At 42.2% G+C, this 12,344-nt stretch overlaps 1 protein-coding gene across 1 annotated transcript in view; it reads left to right on the top strand.

Annotated features, from left to right (window-relative positions):
- Positions 1-12,344, top strand: part of F13A1 (coagulation factor XIII A chain) — a 120,982-nt gene that overhangs the window by 47,789 nt on the left and 60,849 nt on the right. The window contains exons 3-5 of the mRNA XM_039386561.1: positions 8,957-9,123; positions 11,184-11,332; positions 11,763-11,876. The gene's annotated coding sequence lies outside the window, so the exon portion shown is untranslated. The remainder of the gene's footprint in view (positions 1-8,956; positions 9,124-11,183; positions 11,333-11,762; positions 11,877-12,344) is intronic.

Here is a 12,344-nt window from a genome sequence, read left to right as displayed (position 1 = left end):
TTTTTTTAATGCAGGCCAGTCCAGATTTGGGCTTGGCCAGATGATCTAAGTGATGCCAGAGTATACTGGCCCCATTTGAAGTATCTACCAAATGCTGGGCTCAGTATATATTGTAAGTTGATGCAGACTGAATTCCAGTAATTACCCATAGCTCAGGTAACATGGCTATAAAATGGTTAAGATAGCTGCTGTCAGAGCATATGGGGCTCTCTCCTGACTTGGAGTACATGCCGTTCAGGGCCCTCATGTGCCAGCGGCAGAGAGGTACATGAGCAGGAGGTCTCAGTTTGATCAGGGCTGCAGAGCCCCTCTGGTTGAAACCTCCTGCTGTTACCTCCAGCTTGTAAAGAGCGGTCTATGGCAAAATTGGTTGCTCTGAAGTATTCTGCTTTTTGTTTTTTAAAGTGCAAATTTTAAAATTTGGTTGCCAACTCATTTGAAGAGCCCTATGGGCCCACTCACCTTGCTTTATTTTCTGTCCTTTGATATCTGCTACCTTGTTATGCCCACCGTGACTCCAAGGCCAGCAGTCTGCTGAACCATAGAACCTTGCCATATGGCATGGATTTTGGGATAGTTGACAGTGACGCTCTCCATTGCAGTGGGGAATAGCTAACAGCAGCAGCTGGAGTTAATGAGTCCTACATCTCCCAGGACCAAGGACAGGAATCCCAGAACTCAGAGGGTTTTCCTGAAGGTCTGCTGCAATCTTGATGTGTAAGTGAATGGAGGAGATGAAAGCACATCTGGATGGGCTAAGGAATATATAAACACTGGAATTCTAGTACTTATTTCAGTGCTTGTGTATTTTTTATGGGTTTTTACATATCTTTTTAAGATTTTCTTGTTTTTCAAGGTAAGGAAAGATTAGTGGTGCATATGGTTAGATGCACGTCTACTATGATTCTGTTATTATGTGTGAGACCTTTGAAAATAAAGTGTTCCCCAGGCTGTAGTCTAGGAGGGATTGCTATGCATCAATGCAAGATGGCCCTTGCAGTGAGTTACGCTCTCATTTGTCTCTCACATAGTTATTATTTCTCTCCTTGCTTGTTTGATTTAATTTGAAACAAAAGCTATTTTGGTTGTAGGCAATTTTGATTTAGGCATTCAGAAAATGGAACAGGATTAGATATGTGGAAAACATCACTGAGAAAATCCTACAAGAACAACATACTGCTTCACCCACCAACCCATCAAAGTCAGGTCTGGTCTCCTCTGTACCACCTTGACTTACCTGTTAGGAGAACAGATTCTGAACTGGATAATAACAGACATTGATTTTCTTTCCCCTTCAAAATCACTCTCTCCAAACTAAGGTCTGTATATTATAACCAGCACTCCAATCTACGAAGCTAAAGTGATTCCTAGCTTCAAAACTCGTATCTGTGTTCCTGACAATGAGATAATATGTAAGAAGTCACTAATGTCTTTCATCCAGATCTGTTGCATGAAAGCCTCAAGTATGAGGGATATATCTAAACCAGCTGTGGGTCAGATGCTTCTACTGCTTATGTATTTTTGTGACAGAATTAGCTTGCTTGCATTATAGTTTGGGAATAAGAGGCTCAGCAACCTGTAAGCTGAACTTGGCCTCATAGAGTGCCTTTCTGGGAGGCTAGTTTATTCCCTTCATTGTACCTTCCTGTCAAGTGTGATGGGAAATCAATGATGAACAGGAGGACCCTAATCTCCATGGATACTTGTCTCTGCATGGTGTCAAAATCTGAGTTGGCTGTTTATTTTCTCATATTTTACATATGACTAATTTACTTAGGAAGGCAGGGGAAAGAAGAAGGTTATTTGGAATTAAAGTAAAAAATGAGAGAGAGGAAATCTGGCAGTGGTTCTCAACCGGAGCTGCTGGGGGGCTTCCAGAAGCCTATCCCATACCTGCATCCCCCAAGCTTGTTGTCAGCTCTCACGCTTTGTTCCGTGCTCTGAGCAGAGTTTTGAGGGAACACAGCTGCTGCAGCTGCTCGTAGACCAAAAGGTGACCTTTTGAGTAGCTGAGGAATGATGCATTATTTAGTGCATTCCTGGCTAAAATGGAAATGAAATGTTTCCATGAGCAAAATGATTTGTTTGTCCTTTCACTTGGGTGCATCCTTTTCGCATCACACAGTAGTATGGAGTGCACATCACTCCTCAGGGTTTCTTCTGGGTAAAGCTTTTGATAAGACAGGTATTGCACTTTGAAAACACACTGACTGTTAACTAGAAAGATGCTACAAACCAAATGTAATAGACTTCAGTTTAGAGGTACTAAGTCTGCAAAAAACAACTTCTATTTAAATAATGTGTAGGAGTGAAAGCTTCCTGGTGAAGTGTATGTCTTTAGACTATCAGCTGATACTGGTGAATACCATAACCAGCTGTTATTTCAACTAGAAGTGTTTTACTTCTTTCAATTAATCAAGAGTCTCTTGGAAGGTGCCATAGCAGGGCATTCATTACAGCGATGTTTAATGAGCAGAATATTTGTCATCTGCATAGACAGAGGCTTCTGTGATAGCCAGGTTCTTAGGCACTCTTTACATCTACTGGGTGAAGGAGGGGAGGCAGATGGGACCAATTTTTCACGATGTCTAACATTAAATTTTCTGCATAGTCTTCCAGACAGATTCAAAGAGGCTGGAACCTATCTTTTCTGCTGACTGTGAATGAAGGCTGTGGTATACTCTGGTACAAGTCCATCTGCTCTTTAACTTTATAAATACCTTTAAAAAAATCTAAGACTCATTTTTCTTTGAAGTTTCCAACACCATTCATGAAGGCTTAAAAGTGGTATTTCTCATGTGTTTCAGATGAGGAGAGCTGAACTGTCAGAGTAACAACTGACTTGAGAATAGCCAATATTCTCCAAAATATCAGCACATAGAAGAACCTGGGGAAATATCCTGTGTTTACCAGGCAATTTCACTGAGTTCACCAAGCCCCAAAACACAGGAAGGAGAAGAAATCTTTAAAAATGAAGAGATGCCCAGCAGATCATGCTATCTCATTGGAGAACTCAGTGGTAAAAAATTCCCGTAAAATTATAGGTATCTGCTTCTGTGGGATTATTTTTAGTAGTAAAAGAATACACAGTGTAAGGCAAGTGAAGAGGGATTCAGTAAATAACTGCAAATGTTTCAGTTGCCTGTTTGGCATTGTCTTAATTGTCACAACAAACAGCATAAGATGGTAAAAAATCTTTTACTCAGGAGATAAACATTTCTACTCAGGAGATAAACTGCCTTTAAAAAGAAAGGAATGAAACCCAGATCTATGATTTCTATAATCCAAATTAATTAAAAGGGACATGACTGGAAAAGAATTAACACCTGACCAGCTTTCAAGACATTTCTCTGGCATGCTCTTACTGACTCCGAGCCCTTATTTTCAACCACAGTGTCTGCTCACCCTATTGCAGCGCCCTTCCAACCAGCCTTCCCTGAAGGATCCAGCAGACATGGTCTGAGAGAAGAGATGAGCACAAGCTGATAAGCACTCACTGCAGACTCACACAGTTCGAAGTGATGTGGGATTTAGTCAAACAGCAAAGTACAAGCTTCTACTATGACTCATCTGGTGTAAAACCAGTGCTAAGTATTGTACATAATTAAGACAGCATTATTACAGTGAGATACCACTTCTTTTTTTGGTATGGTTAAAGTTTTGAAAAGGTGTCATGTTTTCAGCCGTCAGAGCTGTGAAGATGAGGAGTTCTGATAGGAGTTCATTCTAAAAGATATCATGGCTACAGTGAGTTTAGACCATAATTTGCACTACTGCTGAAGCTCTACATGTATATTTCAATTCCCTTTGTGAAAAGCTGTAGTTTTTCTGAGAATAAACACAACCTTAAAGTCATGTTCATTAGATAACACTTGCAACGCTGGCCTCCTTAAAGTTTTCATAATTTTTATATCCAAAAGTCTTATATTTTATTTTGAGTCGCATTTCTTAAAGAGGTGCTACTGGCTTTTCAAGTAACAGACAAAAAATTATATTTGCCATTTAATGCAGCACAAAATGTTAGCAACACTAGTGTCAGTGAGCTATAGATTCAACATTTGGACACTGACTGTCAGCAGGTACAGAAGTATTAGTCAGACAGTGGCTCTACCAATGGGAAAGATTAAGCAAGTAGGTCATTACAGTTTGTGTACTTACCCCAACTTTTTCCTTCAGAGGTCCATAAATCAACTTTGCTTTTAATGTATGCATGTTCTTGGTTAAAATTTATTGTGGTATAATGCAAACAAATTCAACTTGTTGGTCATTCAAAGGCCCATTTGTTCAGGTTACTTGATTCTCATTACTTGGTTATTTGACTAGTTTTCTGTTCATTGATTAGCTGTCTGACTTGTAAGGAAGAGGTGGGAAATCAGACTGTAAGATGGTGATATGGACCATTTTAGGGGACAGAACTTTGAATGAACCCATTTCCACCTGTGTGTTCCAGTGGATGCCTTTGAAGTAGGTTTATGCTTGAAAATCCACTGGCTACTTCTTCAACCTAACTTTACCACCTATTTTCTTATAATTTCCTAACATGATATTTGTACTCTGTTTCATGCACATCTCCAAGGAATTATCCATATTACTTACAGGAAGTACAGAGTATCAGGAGGAATCCCAGGCAAGCAAGTCAGTTGGGTCAAGACGGGTAAAGACTCAAGGGTTTGAGTTGAAAAAAAAACATAATTTTTTTACAAGTCTGAAGATTAAGAATTCCAAGGGCCTTTCTGAAAAAATGATCATTTAATATAAAACATGGATCAATTCTTGTTTTGTCTGTGCTGCTGTTTTCCGGATGAGTTTCCAATTTATTAGTGAAGCAGTAAATGCTCCTCAGCAACCAACCATTGATGTTTGGAATGGAAATCAAAAGCAGTGTAAGGTTGTTGAAGAAAATGGCTTGAAAGGGAAAGAGTGAAAGATCATACTATTCCTATGAAAGCTGCAAAAGTTTGTGAAGATTACAGCTGAGAGAAAGATGGACCAGAGAGAGGTCAAGGGGTCAAGGAGAAGATATCTGCCTGCAGAGCTTTTCCCTAGCATGGCTTCTTGCAGGCTCACAGCCCAAAACTTTCTAGGTTTGAACTGTTAGGGGCACACAAACAGAGGTGGAATTCTGCAAGAGAACGTATTGGCCCCAAATGGAGAGACCCCCAGTTGACTGTGGTTATTACTTGGACTTTGTACAGCTTTGACAGGATTTACACAGCTTCTGGACATGTAAGAGAAATACTGTGCATGCCTATTCTTTGTGTAATAGGGTTTTAATATCTTCTGGGGAGCCAGGGACCTTGCTGTGGGTGCATGCTGGCGTTGCCCTTCTGATACACTGTCTTTCGGCTGATGCGACTTTTATCTTTATTCCAACCATGAGCTCACCACAAGCCCAAAGAGAAAAGTATTTGTATTCCACTGTGCACATTGACAGTCATTTTGTGGATGCAGCACAACACTGTAGAAAGAGACAGGTATATGGAGCATTCAGAAGGCATTAATTTCTTCTTACTTTTTTTTTTGAGTCACACTACAAAGGTTATAGTGGGAATAGCAAATGAAAGAACTTGCAGACTTCACGAAAGTCAAAGCCTACAGCTTGTGTTGGATGGGTTTATTTGGCATACATATGTGATTATGAACTGAATTTTAAATTGCTACTGAACTTCATCCTGGATAATGATGCATCCATTCAATTTCCCTTCTCCCTCCAGAACATCCACCATTAACAAACCAACCACTCATGATGCTTTACAATCTGCATTTGAACCTACTTCTCAAAACATTGCACACTTCCTTAAGTAGGCAATGACTCAGCTCATTTGCACAGAGATAAGGTCAGTATTGGGACTGAAAAATGGGTCAACAACCCACTTTGGCATTCATCTTCGATATTAATCAAGAGACAATTGCACTAAAGACTTGTTAAACTGTAACTTCATCTTGCAGAAATGCAACATCAACAGTCAGCTTAAGTGTTTCTGTACAAACAGATATTGTACAGCCTTGATTTTTTTGAGTTGAACCCATTACAGGGTTTAGGCATATGCCTAAAGATGGAATTAAACGACTGAAGTTAAGATGTGCATAAGTGTCTTGTTGTGTATGGGCCTACACACTACATCTGTGTTTGTATTAAGAAGAAAAGCTGTTCTACAAGACATTCAGTCATTTTAAAATGTATTTTTGTTCTGAACCGAAACAGGAAGTTTTACCCTGTAATAAAATTTAGGAAATTTTTAATTCCAAAAATCTTGTTATTGAGCATACTTGAAACATTGTGTGTCAGTAATGTTGAAACGCTTTCTGACATTAAAATTGAAATATTACATGTCCACATATGTCACTAAAATAGTTAGAACCAACTGCTAACTAAGCATGCTGGGATTGCCTGTGTTGTATATTACCATTCCCCAGATACAGAAAAGAGCTGTGATCTGGTCTAGCTTCTTGGCTGAGGTGCAGCGTTCCATGAACACTGTTTTTCAGCCTAGCAGTAAAACGAGGATATTCATTTGTGCACAATGTAGTGCTGGACCTACTAAACCCTGCTCAGTCCAAACAGATTTAGGTAGGGACATCGCAAGTGTCTTGTACCAAGTCTTTGTTGTGAGTGCTTCAGGAATGTAGGGCATAGACCCTGTGCTTGTGCTTGTAGGTGGTTTGGGTCTTCCTCAGCTTATTGGTTCTGGCTCAGATGTGTCCAAGATGATTCCACGCTGTCCAGGAGCCATGATAATTTGGGCACTGAACCCTCATTTGCATCCGATGCTGTACATGACAACTGAGCCCCTCTGGAGCTGAGGGCTGCAGCTCTGCAGAAGCCAGGCTGGGTGCAGAACTGAGCTGCAGCTACTCCAGCTCAAGCTTGGTCTTTACAAAAACCTTAAGGTTCCCTTCCCTGAGTTCCCCAAGCCTGTCCTGCCATAGACATCCCAGTACCTGTGGACTGCAGCCTGGCTTTAAAATTAAAAACTAAAATGACAAAATCAAAGCTAAACATGTTTTGGTAACTTCTTACTGACTGTTTTACCATAATCAATTGTCATTTTCTTGAAGAAGTTTCAGTATTGTGGAATCAGCCTTCACTATAAGGAAACTGACGGATTGGAAAAAATTCAAGCAGCTCTGTGAGTATATATCAAGAATGATAGACAAAGTCTTACCAGACTGAATATATTGTTTGTTCTGCCTGTCTCTAGTTACAGTGGCTGTTCAAAAGGGATTAGATAACTATGAATAGTCTCTGAAAACGAATCATACAAATCCTCTGTTTCCCCTGCTCTTCAAGTTAGTCTCTCTTCTCAACCTCATTGCCTGATGGATCAAGGAGAGTTGATCTCCAGGCCAAGAGCTTTTTTGGGTATATGGGCTTAAGAAGACTGAAGCAATTGCTTTAGAAGGGAATATTTCCATGGCCCAAGCATATTGTACATGTGGTAAAATTTATTCAGACAAATGTTTTATCTAAAATGGCCTTTCCTGTGTAAGTCTCTAGGTAGTTATGGCTTTGCTTTGATGTCCTCTCCTTTTCTTTTGGGGTTGAAACAAATATCTGTGGTCCATAGCCTTTGTGTCCCTATCAGCTTCTGGGTCAGCTGGCCAGCAGAGAAGTTGTCCAATCCCATTTTTGAGAGATGTTCTGTCATCCTTTAAGGTCTCAACTCTAGCAAAACATAAACTAGTAAATTTAGCTGGAACCTGTGAATATCGCCTCTTAAGACAGACCCCTTTGCCCTTGCTTGGCTTCTCTCACTCTTTCTGTAAGAAATTAGGGCAACCCCTAGTACCCAACCAACAGAATTCTTTGGATTCAGATGTGTGTAAGAATAGGAGTGGGAACCTGGATCCTATGTTCATAGCAGTCATAATGATTATTTTCTTATTTTACTGCAGTTACTACATGTACAGTCATATTTCTGTCTGAAGAAACAGAACGCCTTCACAAACGAGTACAAAAAAATGCATGTTTTCCCAAGCCTGAACTTACAAGCTTGTATGTACTTTACTGTCATCTGACACTTATTGTAAGAATATATTTTACATAATTGACAGTGGCAGCCACATATTCTGAGAGAAAAAAGACTGCATTGAACTATATACTGTGTGTCACTGATAATGACTTGCAGCAGTATTTCCATAAAAGTAAAGACTAATTTAGCACTTGAAAGTCAGGCCTCAAAACAAAAATAAAATGCTTTTCTGTTTCTGTACCTTGCCTAGGATTTATCTTACCTCACTGTAGACATCGACAGTGTAGACACATATGGTAGAACCCATCACCCCAAGCTCCCTTTGCAGGCAATACAGGGAGCAGGCACTTTTAGGCCATGATTCATCTGACCTATTTACATGTCTGCTGTAGGAGGAGATGAATCACTGCCTAGACTAGATCTTTGCGGAGGATAAAGGGAGCCTAAGATGGCCAGCACAGATGTAGATGCTTGTAAAGATCAACAGTTTCAATTTAAGCTTGTAGTTTGGAACAACAATTTTCAGAGAAGAGTAAAATTTCCTAAGCCGTGTTTTCCTAGCAGAATGTGTGTATGAATATATACATATATGGTATTTTTCTTTCTGCAACAGAAACATTTGCAATAATATCTTTTGAACACTGGCCCTATATCCCCATCTCCAAATGTTCTACCATCAGAAGAGCTGCCATTTTATTTCTCTCTGCCTCTGCCCCTCTTTCACACATACAGACATGTGTACACATACTGTGTTTCAGAGCTGGACCTCCTGAATTTTCAGCATTAACACAAAATATATTCCTCTGTATGTGGTAGCCTGTAACAGAGCTACTTTTACACACAGACAGATATATTAACTGTTGTTTTTTTTTTTTTTTAAAACCCAAAGCAAAATATGCAAACAAAATCACCAAATGAAGATTTCTCAAATGTGCTTCTATTTAAAAATAGCAATTTTTTTAGTTTGTTTTTTTTCCTTCTAGAATCTGCTCTACTCTACCTGCAGTCTTGGTGAGGCAGGGCATCATAGGAAGAGGAACATCAATTTTTAGGCGACAAGTAGTGATGCAGAGGAAGGGGGAAGACAAGACATGATCATCTAAGAAAGTGTGCAAGTTCCCAAGTGAAGCTCTGAGAAGACAAGAGAGAGGTAATGTTGTATTATTATGTATAGAAGATCAGAGTTGAGAGGGTCTGGTTTCTGGAGAGTAAGGATGATGTCCTCCCAGGTACTCCCGTGCACATGCTGTACTGTAATGTTCCAGTGCATCTAAACACCCGTCCAGACTGCAAATGGCATGAGGGTAATATTTTAAAAACAGAGGAAGAAAAGAAGCCACCCTCTTGCAGAGCTTTACAATGCTCATCTGTTTCCAAGGAGTGCTTGGTGTAGCTACAGTAGACAAAACATCCCTCCCATCTAAGGCTCTGGCACACAGCACAGCAATCCATTTATGTGAGCACCTGGTTGATCAGTTTGCTTCTGACAGATCTTGGCACACCCTCTCCTCTGGCTGTAAAGCTTTACTGACTTGTGCATTTTGCGGGAATTTTTTTCCCCACAAACTCTTGTCTGGCATGGAAGGACTTGGAACAGAGCTACGCTGGCTCTGGCAACAGCAGGAAAGTGCATTTTAGATAACCCTTTAGAGTGCAAGCTTTGTAGCTTTAAGGGCTTTTCTGTGGGGATTGGGAGGAAGGGCTGTCCATTATCCAAAGTCTATTGCTGTGGGAAGGGTGCCCATGACTGCAAAGGTCTTTGGCACAGGCCACGAGCATCTGAAGGCTGCCTCTGAGAAATGGGTATGGGCTCACAGTTCCCCACAGGGTGCAGTGCAGAAACGGCTTCAGGAAGAGAGAGTGCTCTTTCACCGGTCATCCCAGTGCATCATCCATTAAATATAATGCCCTACAGGAAAATCAGGGTTTCGTGTTTTCCATACCCCCTCCTGCATCAGCCCTGACGTCAGTAGTTTGGAACTACGGAAGTTAAATTAAGGCCAGTGCAGTCTAATGGGCAAGGGGCAGCAAATGCTAAGAAGCCAAGGTAATGAGAAAATACCTGCCATCTGGAGCTGTCATAAGCATAAATTTACATCACTCCCCACAAAATAAATAAATTACAGCCTGCAGAACATTACTCTCCCTGGATGCAAAGCCCCACTCCTGCTGCTGCCACCAAAAATTTTGGCCTCCTCACTTTCTGCATGATCATTGCTTCTGCTGAAAGCCCCAGGGAGATGTGCTTGGGTGCGGAGAGACACCTGCAACCGCTGGCTCTGCAGCGTAGTGTCTGGAGTGGGATCTGTTCTGCTGCATCCGCATGCTCCAGTCCTTGCTCTGACGGAAAGTTTTCCTCCTGGCTCTGACAGCAGCACAGCCACTTGGGGAAGCACATGACTTCCTTGGGAGACGGTGTTTCTTATTTGTGTTGCAGGCCTCCAGCAGGCATGGCACCGAGGCAATATTTATATCAGTTTTTGTAACATCATCGCAGCAGCTGCAATTTTGGGAACTGAAGTGCTGGCTCGAAGTGGGAGAGAGAGGCACAAAGCACAACACGCCACATAGAAATGTGGATGGAAGGGGAAAAAAAAAAATGAAAGAAAATCAGCAACCAGTCTCCTCCACAGAAAGCTCATTGTGTTCCCGGGTGCCAGGGGTGCCAGTTGCCCTTCAGATGGTTACCGCAGGGCCCATCTGTGTAAAAGTGACTCAATGGAAATTGAAGCTCAGGATGCCTGTGATGGGACCAGATCTGTGCCCATAGGGTGCTTGTGCTCCTGGGGGAGCAGGACAGGGGAAGGGGAGTCCCTCAGCCACGCTTGTGCTATGCTCTAAACAGTCTTCGGCAGTCACCTCTTACCCTTCGGCCATAAGAAAACACAATGCAACACTTGTGTGCAGATTCTCAGGCTGCCCCCAAAACTGCTGCAACCTGGTGCTGCACCTTGGCAATCAGCCCTAGCGGGCTCCTTAGCCCAGCTACAAGGCCATGCTGGTGCAGCCATGCTGCTTGCAGGTCCCCAGCTAGGATCTCTGCTTCATGCTTTGCAGGTATCCTGACTTATGTAAAGCTACCTTGCTGTGCCTGGGAAATCCCCAGGGAGGTAGGATGGGGGTCCTGTCTTCCAGATGGTTTACTTGCTGCTTCCCATTACAGGAATGTGATCCGATTCTCTCCTTTCCAACCCTCTGGCTTGATTTCAGGTGTGTTCAGCCTGAGTTTTGAGGCTTCACTGATGCTATGGGCCTGGAAGTCATAGCTGCCTGAAAGAGAGTAGAGTCCTCTTCACTGTGTCTCCTGTTCCTTCATCTGCTCTGCAATCAAGGCAACTAGTGACCTTGGCAGTTTCCATGTATGTAAGAGGGCCTCTTCACTGCCCATGCATGCCCTTAGTAGGTGGTTTCTACCTCTGCTGCCAAACAACAGCGGCTGGCAGAACAGTAGGCCTGAATTCTTCCCTCAACATTGCTTTTTTTCTCCATGCAGCTCCACTAGTCTGTAGAGTTTTGTCTCACAGAGGAGGTGTCATACAGTCCCCAGTTACCTTAGAGCTTGGTGGAACTGAAGAAAGTTGATATGAAGCTAAAATGCTTCCACCAGAAACTGCCCCAGACCCTGGTTGTTAAGTGATGCACATTTTATCATGGGCAAGAGCTGAAGGTAATTTGCCCCAAACACAGCCGTTTGGTGCAAAATACCTTCACTGTCCTGGACTGCACAAGATTTCTAGAGAAAGCTGCTCCAGGCCACCAATGAGCTCTCCATGTCCATGTTTCCCGCAGTCCTCTGCAAGGGGAACCGTCACCGTGTCTGCCTGAGAGTACTCCGAAATCCAACACCTGAAGTTGCATCGCAGGCACCCTGAGGAAGAGACACCATTAAAGACTGGTAACATGGTAAGCATGGCTTCTTGGATTGTGTCCCTCAGAAAATCCCCTTCAATCTCCCCCTTCATATGCCCTAATGCCATGAGCAGTCCTACTTTGTCTCACATACTGAAACTTCAGTGCCCAAGCTTTTTCCTTAGCCCAAGCACCCTGAAATGTTCCTGCTGAGCAGAACTGGGATAAGACAGGCAGGGAGAGGGAGAGAGGAAGAAAAGACATGCCAGCAGTGGTGGCAGATCCTTGAAGGTGGCGTGGGGAGGGCTTGGCAATCATTTCAGCACTGTCCTATTGCAACAGGAAGGAGGAGGATATACAGAGGTTACTTAAAAGCTCCCAGCTTTCCCCCTGATTCTATTGCAGTGCAGAAATTCTGCAAGGGAGAAGGAAAAAAAAGACTATCTGAAAATAAGGTACTCTTACTAACTAAAAAAACCCCTTCCTTTAAGAGGTTACTGCTATTAAATAATTGCTGTGTTT

Source organism: Pipra filicauda, unplaced genomic scaffold (assembly GCF_003945595.2).
Source record: "Pipra filicauda isolate LSUMZ 115617 unplaced genomic scaffold, ASM394559v2 scaffold48_size3843733_pilon, whole genome shotgun sequence".
Taxonomy (NCBI): Eukaryota; Metazoa; Chordata; class Aves; order Passeriformes; family Pipridae; genus Pipra; species Pipra filicauda.
Note: the sequence above shows the minus strand (reverse complement) of the source record. Positions and strands in the feature narration are given on the sequence as shown.